The following is a 12,279-nucleotide window of genomic DNA, read 5'->3' as shown; positions in this document are numbered from 1 at the left end:
TCAGTTTGTTGTTTTTGAAAATTTAATGCGTTATTAAATTGAATTTATTACATTGAAATTTAATGCATGAGTGATCGTGAATTGCAATTTTTAGTGCAGCATTTTGTCTTTATCATGTGGATCTCAACAATGTGTTTATGAAAGTCAGGAGAAGAGGGGGTAATATGACTTAGGTGGGTGAAGTACGTTGATGGGATAAAGGTCAACAGAACATTTAGCAACCCCTCCCTCCATCTCAACCCCCCCCCCCCCCGCTTCTCTCCTCCTCGGACACTAAGCTCGGCTAGGCTGGGCAGGAATTAGCCTTTATACAGTTTTTTTGAGTGGTTAGTCCTTGCGAACTTGCTAAGCTAAATTAATGAGTGAGATAAGTTTTGGTTTCTTAGGCAAATTTCACGAGTTACTAAATTGAAATTTAATGCATGAGTGAACAGGAATTGAAATTTTAGTGTAGCATATTCATCTTGTGGACCTCAGAAGTGTGTTCGTGAGAGTCAGAGTAATGTGATGGTACCTGTTACAAGCAAGAGGGCGAGATATGCCAAGACTTGGTTAAAAGGGCATTCCTCTTCTTTTTGTCCTTTTACAAATTAAAAGTCATAATTATGTACCCTCCCCTCTCCACCTCCATTTCCCAGCCCCCCTCTCTGTCTCACTTCCTGGATTGTAGCCTATTCAAAACTAAGCTGCCAAGTGACCGATGGCTGATGGTCACTTTTTTTATTGAATTATTACCAAGAAATTTAATGATTATGATGATTAATGAAATAATTTATTGAAAAAAAAACTGAATGTTTGATTGATCACGTTGCACATTGAAAGAGTTGATTTACTGATAAATTGTTGATGAAATGATTGAAAGGAAAAAGTTGATGCCCCAATTCAGAATTAATCATTAAATCAACATTCCGCTCTGGACTTCACGCGTACATGACAATAGCCATCAGTCTCTCAACAGGAGGGGAGGGCGGGAAAGAGAGAGGGGGTGGGGGCTGAATGTTCTGTTGACCCTTATTCCATCAACCTACTTCTCCCACTTAAGTCCTATCTCATCCCCTATTCTCCCGACTCCCATCATGAACACACTGCTGAGATCCACATGATAAAGTTGAAATGCAGCCCCAAAAGTGTAATTTGTGTTCACTCATGCATTAAAGTTCAATTTAATAATTTATAAAATTTGCATAAGTAACCAAAACTGGTCACGGTTGATCATTAATTTATCACAACGCCCTTAACTTTGCAAGTCCGAAAGGATTTGCCTCTTAAAAACTGTCATAAATTGGAAGGCTAATTCCAGCCCACCCTAATTTTCATACCCTTTGTTTCAGTGGGCAGTGCTCGCTCAAGCATGAACAGTTTTCCAATTTTTTGGTGTCATTTGAAAGTTGACTTTATTGGCTTTCCATATATGTAAGTCTTTTTCCCCAAAATGTTATATTTTTATTTGGCAGCCATTTCAAAAGTGTATAGTTTTTTTTGGGACGCACTGTATATATATGTATATTAGAGGCATAGTGGTAATGCATTGTACTTATTTCCAACAGAGTTTATATATATATATATATATATATTATAGAACTATGTTTTCATACCTTTGTTGTTTTATTTGTCGCTTCTCTTAAACTGTAACTGACTTTTGAAATATTTTTGTAATTGTTGATATCTGCAGTAATCATTCAAATTTCTTATCCGACAAGTCACTGGCTCAATATAGCTGTAACCCACTTTACATTAATATTTATATTTTTTGTACAGATATTACTTCAAAGTCCTCTTATCTTTGTTTTTAATTCCTTTTGAGATAATTCTTTATGATTATCATTCATGAATGTGTTTCCTATAACTATTATTATTGTTACCATCAACAAAGCGTTACTTTTCTTTAAAAAAAGCAAGTATTATTTCATACAATCCACTCTTTAATCTACATGTATTGTTATTCATTCAACATTGGTTAAATATATATTTATGTGAAAATGTTCATTATGTTAAAGGTATATACATTTAGCCTACTCCCAACCTTTGCCCGTTCCTGCTTTTGACATTACTCCCCCCCCCCTCCCTGTATACTTTTCTTTTTGTATCCCCTTTCCAATATTATACATTAGTATACTTTGTTATTTTTTTGTTGCTTATTTGTTTACTGAAATTTTGCTCTGTACAAATTCATGTAATTCAGCCTTTTACCACAATAAATGCCATGCATTTATCCATCCTATACACAGCTCGATTGAGGATAAGATGAAAAAATATCTACATAATAACTAACTTAATTATTCTTTATGTTAATTTTAATATTTCCACCTTGAAAAGTTTCATTAAAGTATGTGGTTCGATATTACCATATAACTTAAATCGAAACATGTTATTCTCAGTGAAATTTTCTAGTTTACATTAAAAAAATTGTTATCCTAGATATTTGTTGCGAGAAAAAATTTCTTCCTATTTAATCCCTTTTTTGTAATTTAAGTTAAAGAGGACTATTTTACACTATTTTTACAAATCATACAAAAATTAATGTATTTTTCTTTTTTTAACTCACTGATATTTTAAAAATATTTTTGAAGGTGAATAGAATAGCTATTTTTTTCTATTTATAACGCGCATATTTATTGCTAGTTTACAACCTTGGCATGTTAAGCAAGGCTATCTTTATCTTTCAAAGAAAAAGAAAATAAATAAAATAGAAATAAAGAACAAATATTAAGCTAATTCATTCTTAAACTTTCAAAGAAAAAAAAAGCTCCAAAAGCAGAGGCAAAAATCGTCATTTCTTGACTGGTTGCCAACCAAAACCAAACAAGAAGAAATTTTTATGTTAAGAAGTTCGTATATCTATTTTAAAACTTCTTTCTTGCTTAGGACCCCCCCCCCCCCCCTTCGTTATTCCTGACTCAGCAGATCTTCCTTCAATCACCGGGCGCGGGCGGGCCTGCGCATGCGCACTGAGTGCCACTGATCGCTATCGTCCGTATAATTATGCAAATTAACCAGCGCCGCCAAACGCAAACCGCCAATCTAATTTGAATTTGAAAGAGCCATCTTCGCCGCGCCGTTAATTTGCACCGCACTTTTATCGAGTGCTAGTGCGATAAAGAAGGGTAAAGAAGGCCGTTTTAATAATAATTCAACCACTGAAATCACACGGACCAGATTTGGACAATGACTTGAAAGCTAAGACATTCGCAGTAGGCCCTACAGGTAAGTTAACAATTTTCTATGATTTTCTTTTCGTAGTTTGTTAAATGGCGCGGCTCGCAGCTAGCTGCGGGGCTAGCTGTAACGTTAGAGTTCGTCAGGACATCCTGTTAGTGTTACTGCCCCTCAGCGCTGCCTGCCGGCCGCGACTAGCCGGGCGGCGAAATTATTTTTCCCACCGAGTTCTGGACCGACATATGAATATTCATGACTTGCGTCTTCGGATTGAGAGTACGCATGCGCGTGGACTTTGCCTCGACCAGTGCCGATCGTAAGCATTCACGTTGCTCAGAATGAATTAGCATCGTCAAATTACCGGTACCCTTACATAGTTACATAGGCCTTATAGGCTTAGATCTATATATATATATACATCCAATTCTTAAACACTTATCAAACTAGCTGCCATTAATGGCAAGACATGTGCTAGGGTAGGGCTAGCTTAGGCTAGCGCATTAACTTTACCTCAAATCTGGACCTGTCTAATGCCTAATACTATTAGGAATAGCCGACTAATGCCATGGTTAACTTCGAACTTGTTAATTCCGAACTTTACGTTTGATTAGGTTTGGACCAATATTAGCTTATTTACCATGGTTTAATATGTCTAGTCCGTATACAGAACCAGTCCTAGATCTAAAATAAATATCTTAGTTCTAGTCTAGTCTCTAGATCTAGACTCTGATCTACGCGCTAGCAGCATGGAACCACTAGTGTACCAAAGGGGGGGGGCAGACTGCCCCCCTGACGAGTCACAACTGATCCAGGGGACGTGCCCCCCCTTGAGAAGCCAAATTAATGATTTGTAATGTCAAAATGCAACGAAAAAAGACGTATGTCCCCTCTTTTGAACGTGAAGATCTTTTTTTTTTCTTGTCAAATTTTTTTCAGCTACGAAATCCTTAATTTTGGGTGAAGACGGGGATCAAGATCACTGACGTTAATATGTGCCTGACGTTAGAATACGTTCCATGCACGCACTGGTGTACCTAGGATTTTCCAAAAGGGGGGCAAATTTTTTAGAGGATATTTCGTCCGCGAAAAAATGTGGCAATTAAGCCCCTCCTCCCCAAAAAAAGGGTCTTCACCCCAAATTATGGATTTCTTAGCTGAAAAAAAAATTGACAAGCAAAAAAAAAAAGAAAAAAAGATCTTCACGTTCAAAAAAGGGGACATACGTCTATTTCATTGCATTTTTACTACAAATTATTAATTTGGCTTCTCAAAGGGGGCACGTCCCCTGAATCAGTTGTGACTCGTCAGAGGGACAGTCTCCCCCCCCCCCCTTGGTACACTAGTGGTTCCATGCTGATACAGCGTAGATCAGAGTCTAGATATAGAGACTAGACTAGAACTAAGATATTTTTTTTTAGATCTAGGACTGGTTTTGTATACGGACTAGACATATTAAACCAGTGCAAATAAGCTAATATTTGTCTAAACCTAATTAAACGTGAAGTTCGGAATTAACCAGTTCGAAGTTAACCATGGCATTAGTCGGCTATTCAGTGTTGTAGTCAAGGCTTAAACCTCCAAGGCCAAGGCTTTAATACCCAAGGCCAAGGCTTCAATACCAAAGGCCAAGGCCAAGGCATCGAAACCCAAGGCCAAGGCCTGAAAACCTCAAGGCCAAGGCATTTCAAACTTACGATATACAGAACAATGAACTAACAATACTTAGGCGGCAGACATCACACATGGTAAAATGTATGTGAGCGAGGGGACGGAGCGAGAAAAAAAAATTAACCTTTGTACATTTAAAACAAAAATAATTTCATGATAGAGACATATTAAAATAATGATATAGTTACCTGTGTACACATAATCCATAATTTTTCTATAAGCGATTTACATTGCAATAATTATTATTACCACGGTCATCTGATCCTGGCATTCTCAACGTATGCTTTTCTCCACTCCCTGGGACAGGGGCAGCAGAAAATTATTATGGGGGGGGGGGTCAACGCCAAAAAGGCACCCATTTATCAAAATGAGTTTTTTTGTGTAAACAGATACATGTATTTTCAAAATGAGATTATGAATATTAATACACATGATTATTAATACTTATTGATAATATTAATAATTATTGATTATTAAATTATTTTTTGTTAATTATTATTTCTTGAAACCATATTGACACTAAAACAAATACGTTGTTTATTTCCTTGAAACTGTAGAGAAATGAGATTCAATGTTGAACGATATATGATTAAAAAGAAGTAAATTTTTTTCCCCTTTGTTTTGTCAATCTGACCCAAAACAAATATAAAATTTAGAAGAGAGATAGAGAGAAGAAGAAGTCCCACCACCAAGAATAAACTTAGACAAGGGGGGAAAGGGAAAGGAAAAGATGGAGTAAATGTGATATTATTTTTTAAACAATCTATTGCAAAATTAGCTTTTCTTATAGAAAGAGGGGGACAAATTTTGTTCACTCGCTCGCTTCAATCGCTTTCTTCTTTTTTTTGACAGAAATTTTGCTCTATATATGCCATGCTTGGCCCCTCAAAGTTTCTGGCTCATCATGCCATTGACATAACCCATTTGGATATGACAAAATTGGAGACTGTGTTCAAGTTTACCAAATCTTTTCAGAATATCATTAAGACTTAAAACATTCTTGTTGGCCAAAGAAAATAATACAAGGAAAATCCTAATGGAATAGAAATCAACCTTGTTATCGTTCTTTAGAGTTAGCTATGTTTAAAGTATGAAAATTGTTGTCAAAATTGCAGTCATATGTAAAAATTATTCTTGTCATCAAAGCACTATTATCTTGATCATGACCATTATTATTTACTGTCATTATCATCATATGATTACAACACATTACCAATACATAATGCTATTTTTCACAACTGATGTATTCTTTGTTTGAATTTCATGATAATGGTGACAATTACAATTGATGACACTGCTAGTACACTTACTACTGCTGCTGCTACTGTTACTGGTGATTGGTAGTATTGACCATTAGTGTTATTAAATAAAAAATAAAAAAACAATTGAAACATAATTACTTATTTAAAACAAATGAAAGTACAAAATACAAAATGCCTTGAAAAAGCCTTGAAAATGCCTTAAAATTTCAAGGCTCAAAATCCTCAAGGCCAAGGCCCTCTCAAGGCCAAGGCTTTGAAAAAGTAGCTAGGCATTAAGGCACCTTAAGGCCAAGGCCGAGCATCAAGGCACTACAACACTGATTAGTACTAAGCATAGACAGGTCCAGATTTGAGGTAAAGTTAATGCGCTAGCCTAAGCTAGCCCTACCCTAGCACATGTCTTGCCATTAATGGCAGCTAGTTTATTAAGTGTTTAAGAATTGGATATATATATATATATAGATCTAAGCCTATAAGACCTATGTAACTATGTAAGGGTACCGGTAATTTGACGATGCTAATTCATTCTGAGCAACGTGAATGCTTACGATCGGCACTGGTCCACGCGCATGCGTACTCTCAATCCGAAGACGCAAGTCATGAATATTCATATGTTGGTCCAGAACTCGGTGGGAAAAATAATTTCGCAGCCGGGCGTGGATGTGTGGCTGCCATGCCGGTGCAAGTCTGCGCACATACATCATATTGACCTTACGATTTGTGTTAAGATTTAACATGAATTTCTTTTTATTTCACAAAATCTTTCAGTTGATATTGTTCCATATATTGTTATAAGGAAATGAGAGAGATATGTGATCGAATGTGAAACTGATTTTCTTGGTCTTGGAAAAAATCTGAGACTCAGCCAGTTAATAATGATTTTCAATTTCAGATTTAACATTATGATAGTGGCCAGCGCCTCGTGTCTGCGCACCAATCACTTTACACACGATTTGAGGATTTTGATGAGATTTTGAAATGCCGAAAATCGAAATTTTATTATTTTTTCCACCATTTTAAGAGTCTGAATTTTTCATGAATAGCTGTTTATCACTTTTTGACTGTGTATTTCAGGAGAGAGGGAGACCCAAAACCACCTGGAGTCATACTGAGCCTCGAGGAGGAGATGAAGTCAGTGAACATGACCTGGGGTACCGGTAGTTTCCAGAAGAAGGCCCAGCTCAGAACCGCCAGGAGTGGAGATCCGAATACTTCGTTGCTGCCCTCCATATGAGGAGGCTGTAAGTTAGGTAATTCAGATGTCAAGTTTTCTTTTGGGGTCTTTGTGTATCTTCTATTATGAGAATTATGGAAAAGAGATGGTGATTTAATGGTTTTAAAGATGTAAAATATGACATTCTAGCACTTTTTTTAGGCCTAATATGAGTTCGGACACCCTACTTATAATTTTTTTTTGAGGAGCGCGATATTTTTGTACATGACCCAAGCCTAGTTTCACCACAGATTAATTAATAGCTACACAGCTGTTGCATTTACAATTTTAATAACAATCTACAACAATTGAGCATTTTATAAAATTGAGTGTGTCTAGGAAAGCAAATTCGGAGGCATAAGGAGAGCCATTTATTGAGCTCCATGGAATTATAAACATGAAGGACTGATCTCTGCGACATCGATTTCAGAAGTATTCCCAAGACCAAGTGAACTTACTCATTTTTTAAATAAATATGATGATGTGCTGTTTATCATTATAGTTGAATCATTGATTCACAATCCCATGTATTTTTCTTAATGTGCAAATGGAATTTTACAACACTCTGTAGTAACCCTTGCCCGCCTTAGGTGTAGACATGTATTGCTATTCACTGTAATATAGACGTATTTTTATTCACTGTTCACTGTACTGATTATTTTTCTCTCCATTGTTTAAAAAAAAATTATTCAGATACATCGCATCTACCAGCAAAGAACGTGTGCCAGTACAGGGAAGGAATGTACCTGTCGCACGTGAACTCTTCAGAGGCAGTGAGGACAACAAGATCTGCAAGCAAGTGATCCTTTTTGTAAGAAAATTTCCAATTTGTACATTTCACAATTAATTTTTTTTAAAGCCTTTGTACACATTTAGAGTATCAAGGCTTACAAAATGTAAAAATCAAATGTTTGCCCAAAAATCATTATGGGAAAGGTGGATTTCCAAGGAAAAATCAAATGTATCTTTGTTTACACAGTTGTACGAGCAACCTTATAGGAGGCTTGTCTAGGCTCCGTGATGAAAATACAATGTAAAAATTGATTCACAATCCCATGTATTTTTCTTAAAGTGCAAATGGAATTTTACAACACTCTGTAGTAACCCTTGCCCGCCTTAGGTGTAGACATGTATTGCTATTCACTGTAATATATACGTATTTGTTATTCGCTGTTGTTCACTGTACTGATTATTTTTCTCTCCATTGTTTTTGAAAAAAATTCTTCAGATACATCGCATCTACCAGCAAAGAATGTGTGCCAGTAGAGGAAAGGAATGTACCTGTCGCACGTGAACTCTTCAGAAGCAGTGAGGACAAGATCTGCAAGCAAGTGATCCTTTTTGTAAGAAAATTTCCAATTTGTACATTTTACAATTAATTTTTTTTAAAGCCTTTGTACACATTTAGAGTATCAAGGCTTACAACATGTAAAAATTTAATGTTTGCCCAAAAATCATTATGGGAAAGGTGGATTTCCGAGGGAAATCTATCTTTGTTTACACAGTTGTACGAGCAACCTTATAGGAGGCTTGTCTAGGCTCCGTGATGAAAATACAATGTAAAAATGATAAAATTATCTTCATGGAGTCTTCTAGGCTAGCCAGTGACATGGGCCCATGCCCATCAATTTTAATTCATGCTTTTGCATAACCAAATGGCGTGAATTTGGAACTGGAAGTATAATTTCAGATTGACCTCCGAAATGAAACGTGCACAATTAGTCTGAACTAAAATAACATTTCCTGAATTTTTTCTTAAATCTGGAGGCTGAAGTATTTTTTTATCTTTGAAATTAAATTGGTTCTCGTTGTTTTTTACCTCTGACTTACCAGTATGTGTGGGGGTACCGTAGAAGTAGAATTAAAGGGATGGTCCAGGCTGGAAACATATCTCAATAAATAGAGTAAAATTCACAGAGCAAAATGCTGAAAACTTGATCAAAATTTGATAACTAATTAAGGTTTTGAATTTTTAAGATTTGCATTATTCCGGTGAAATAGTTCTAGGCATGTCTTTATGAATATTCATTAGGTTGGCTGATGATGTCATATCCCAATTGCCCTTTTGTATTTTATTATATGAGATTAGGTTTATTAAGATATTTTTAACCAAGAACTATTGACAATTGGATTGACAACTGATTAGGTGCATTAGTTATTGACGCAACTTATTTCATTACAATGGAGACGCATCATTTACACATGTATGAAAAAATCAAACATTTATGATTTCATCTAGTAACATAAAAAAAAGGAAAGTGGAGATGTGACATCAGCCCACCTAATGAATATTCATGACGAAGTGCATACAACTGTTTTCACAAAATATTGATAAACTTTAAAATTCAATAACTTCTTGTTATCCTATTTTGATGAAATTTTCATCATTTTGCTCTGTGAATTTTACTCAAGTATTATTTAGATGTAAATATTTTCGGCCCGGACCATCCCTTTAATCCTCGGATGAAATTTTGTATTTCATTTTTTTTTTGCTTTGTCTTGCGTTTTTAAACATGTTCTGGGAACTGCTTTTTGAAAGTTGTCAGCATTAACAAGTTGTCTTTTTCCGACAGTTACCATAGTAACAGTCAGAGGCCAGTGCTTCTCAGCCAATCAAAAGCAATGATTTCACTGAAATAGTCGGCACTGACAATCATGAAATACCCATCAGATGTTAGCAGATAATGTGCAACATAGACTCCTAGATACATATATGCAAACATACATAGTCTAATTAGTCTTTATTATTAAAATAAATGTATAGGTATAAGGTCGAGGCAATTTCATCTCTGCGATGTCAATTTCAGAAGTATTCCCAAGACCATGTGAACTTACTATACATGTTGTAATAAAAATGATGATGTGCTGTCTATCATTTATAATTGAATCATTGAAATATGGAACTTAGAGAGGTTTCACTATCCCATGTATTTTCTTTATGTGCAGATATAATTTTACACCACTGAAATTTTGTATTACGGTATTCACTGTACTTATTATTTTTCATTCCATTGGTTTTTTTTTCTAATCTTCAGATACATCGCATCTACCAGCAAAGATCAAGTGCCACTACAGGAAAGGAAGGTACCTGTTTCACGTTTCCTCTTCAGAGCCAGTGAGGGCCCCAAGATCTCAATAAATAATAATAAAAAAAAGACTCCTTTATCATTCCTTTAAAAATAGTACATATTATTTATTGAAGGTAAATGCTTAGATGCATTATATTCAAATTTTGTCTCCAAGCTAGCATGTAAAAATTGGATTGACTACATATTTACTGTGTAAGTTAATGATCTTTGTTGACACATAATACAAGAATTATACACAGCATGTTACAGTTTGTAACATAATTTTCTTTCATTAAATTCGTAGTTTAAATACCATATAGATGTTTTTTGTGACTTTTGTCATTCTCTGATGTTTTTTGGTACAGATTTCGAGAGACTGAGGGATTGATTTACCAGAGCAAGTTTACAGTCCAATCCTGTTATATTGTGCATGTGGAAATTAACAAGGTTTCAATACAATGCTACAAATTTACCTTGATTCATTTCATCAGTCCTATGTGCAAGGATAATTATTTCACTTGTCCATGCACAGTGTTATAACAGGAGTGGACATTCAATGTAAAGATAATTGAAGATAATTTATAATTGAAATAACCGCCTGAGAGGGGGGGGGGGGGGGGTGTTGGTACCAATATTCTAATGTGTGTGTGCGCAAGGAAAACGAAGGAGTGATTATATGAGAAGAGTAAAAGATCGGGAATGTACATATCCACATGATTCATTTTTGTTTATGCTATACATTGCAGGGTGTTTATAACTGGTACCACTTGATAATTAATGTTTCCAACTGGTCCTAACTGGTGCTTCCAACTTGTTCTAACTGGCACCAGTTGACAACTGGTGTTTCCAACTGGTTTTAACTGGCACCAGTTGACAACTCATGTTTCCAACTGGTCCTAACTGGCACCAGTTGACAATTGGTGTTTCCAACTGGTTTTAACTGGCACCAGTTGACACCTCATGTTTCCAACTGGTCCTAACTGGCACCAGTTGACAATTTGTGTTTCCAACTGGTTTTAACTGGCACCAGTTGACAACTCATGTTTCCAACTGGTCCTAACTGGCACCAGTTTACAATTGGTGTTTCCAACTGGTTTTAACTGGCACCAGTTGACAACTCATGTTTCCAACTGGTCCTAACTGGTACCAGTTAGGACCAGTTGTCAACTGGTACCAGTTGCTAACTGGTACCAGTTAGGACCAGTTGCCAACTGGTATTTCCAACTGGTACCAGTTACAATTTGTCAACTGGATTCCAGTTGATTCCAGTATTGGAATCAACTGGATTCCAGTTGATTCCAGTATTCCAATTTCCATATTGAATCCAGTTCCCTAACTGGAATCAACTGGTACCAGTACCAGTTGGATGAACTGGTCCTTAACTGGTTTTTTGACCTGGGATATAATAAGTTTGAGTTTAAAGGTAAATGCTAGTTTTGGTAACGATATCAAAATGAGTTCGTACAGAATCCAATGAAATGACCACCAAAGTGTCTGTTTGTATAAATAAAACGTATGTGCCAAAGGATTCTGGAAGAAATCGTGTAATTGCTGAGAAATCAGCAAATAAGCACAGGATTTGGGTAGAGCGTCGGGCACGAAATTCAAAGCAATAATTATACACTGTCCCACGTGCGCTTATCTGTGTTGGGGATCTTCAGTCTGAACATTTTTCAGCGTAGATTTCAAGATTTCACGAAGTTCAGTTTATGTAACTGTACCAGATCTAGATCCTCGATGATATTCTGACAATTAAGCCTTGTTGTACAGACTTTCTCATGAAATCAGTGTTTACTGCAACTACTGGAATTTCTCTTTAAAACCGTTTCAATGAAATTTTCGCAAAGTGGTTGGATTAATGTTCTAAAAAAATATTGAGCTCTCTCGACGTCCGTTAACGTTCTTATATTTG

General features: G+C 35.9%; 1 long non-coding RNA gene across 1 annotated transcript; it reads left to right on the top strand.

Moving 5' to 3' along the window:
* Window positions 1-3,049: 3,049 nt before the first annotated feature.
* On the top strand, window positions 3,050-10,682 carry LOC129279350 (uncharacterized). The gene is made up of 5 exons (XR_010292689.1): window positions 3,050-3,204; window positions 7,161-7,336; window positions 7,993-8,110; window positions 8,528-8,642; window positions 10,335-10,682. It is a non-coding gene; the product is annotated as an uncharacterized LOC129279350 (long non-coding RNA).
* The last annotated feature ends 1,597 nt before the right edge of the window (window positions 10,683-12,279 follow it).

This window comes from Lytechinus pictus, chromosome 2 (assembly GCF_037042905.1).
Source record: "Lytechinus pictus isolate F3 Inbred chromosome 2, Lp3.0, whole genome shotgun sequence".
Lineage (NCBI taxonomy): Eukaryota > Metazoa > Echinodermata > Echinoidea > Temnopleuroida > Toxopneustidae > Lytechinus > Lytechinus pictus.
The sequence above is the reverse complement of the archived record's forward strand: the minus strand, read 5'-3'. Positions and strand labels throughout refer to the sequence as shown.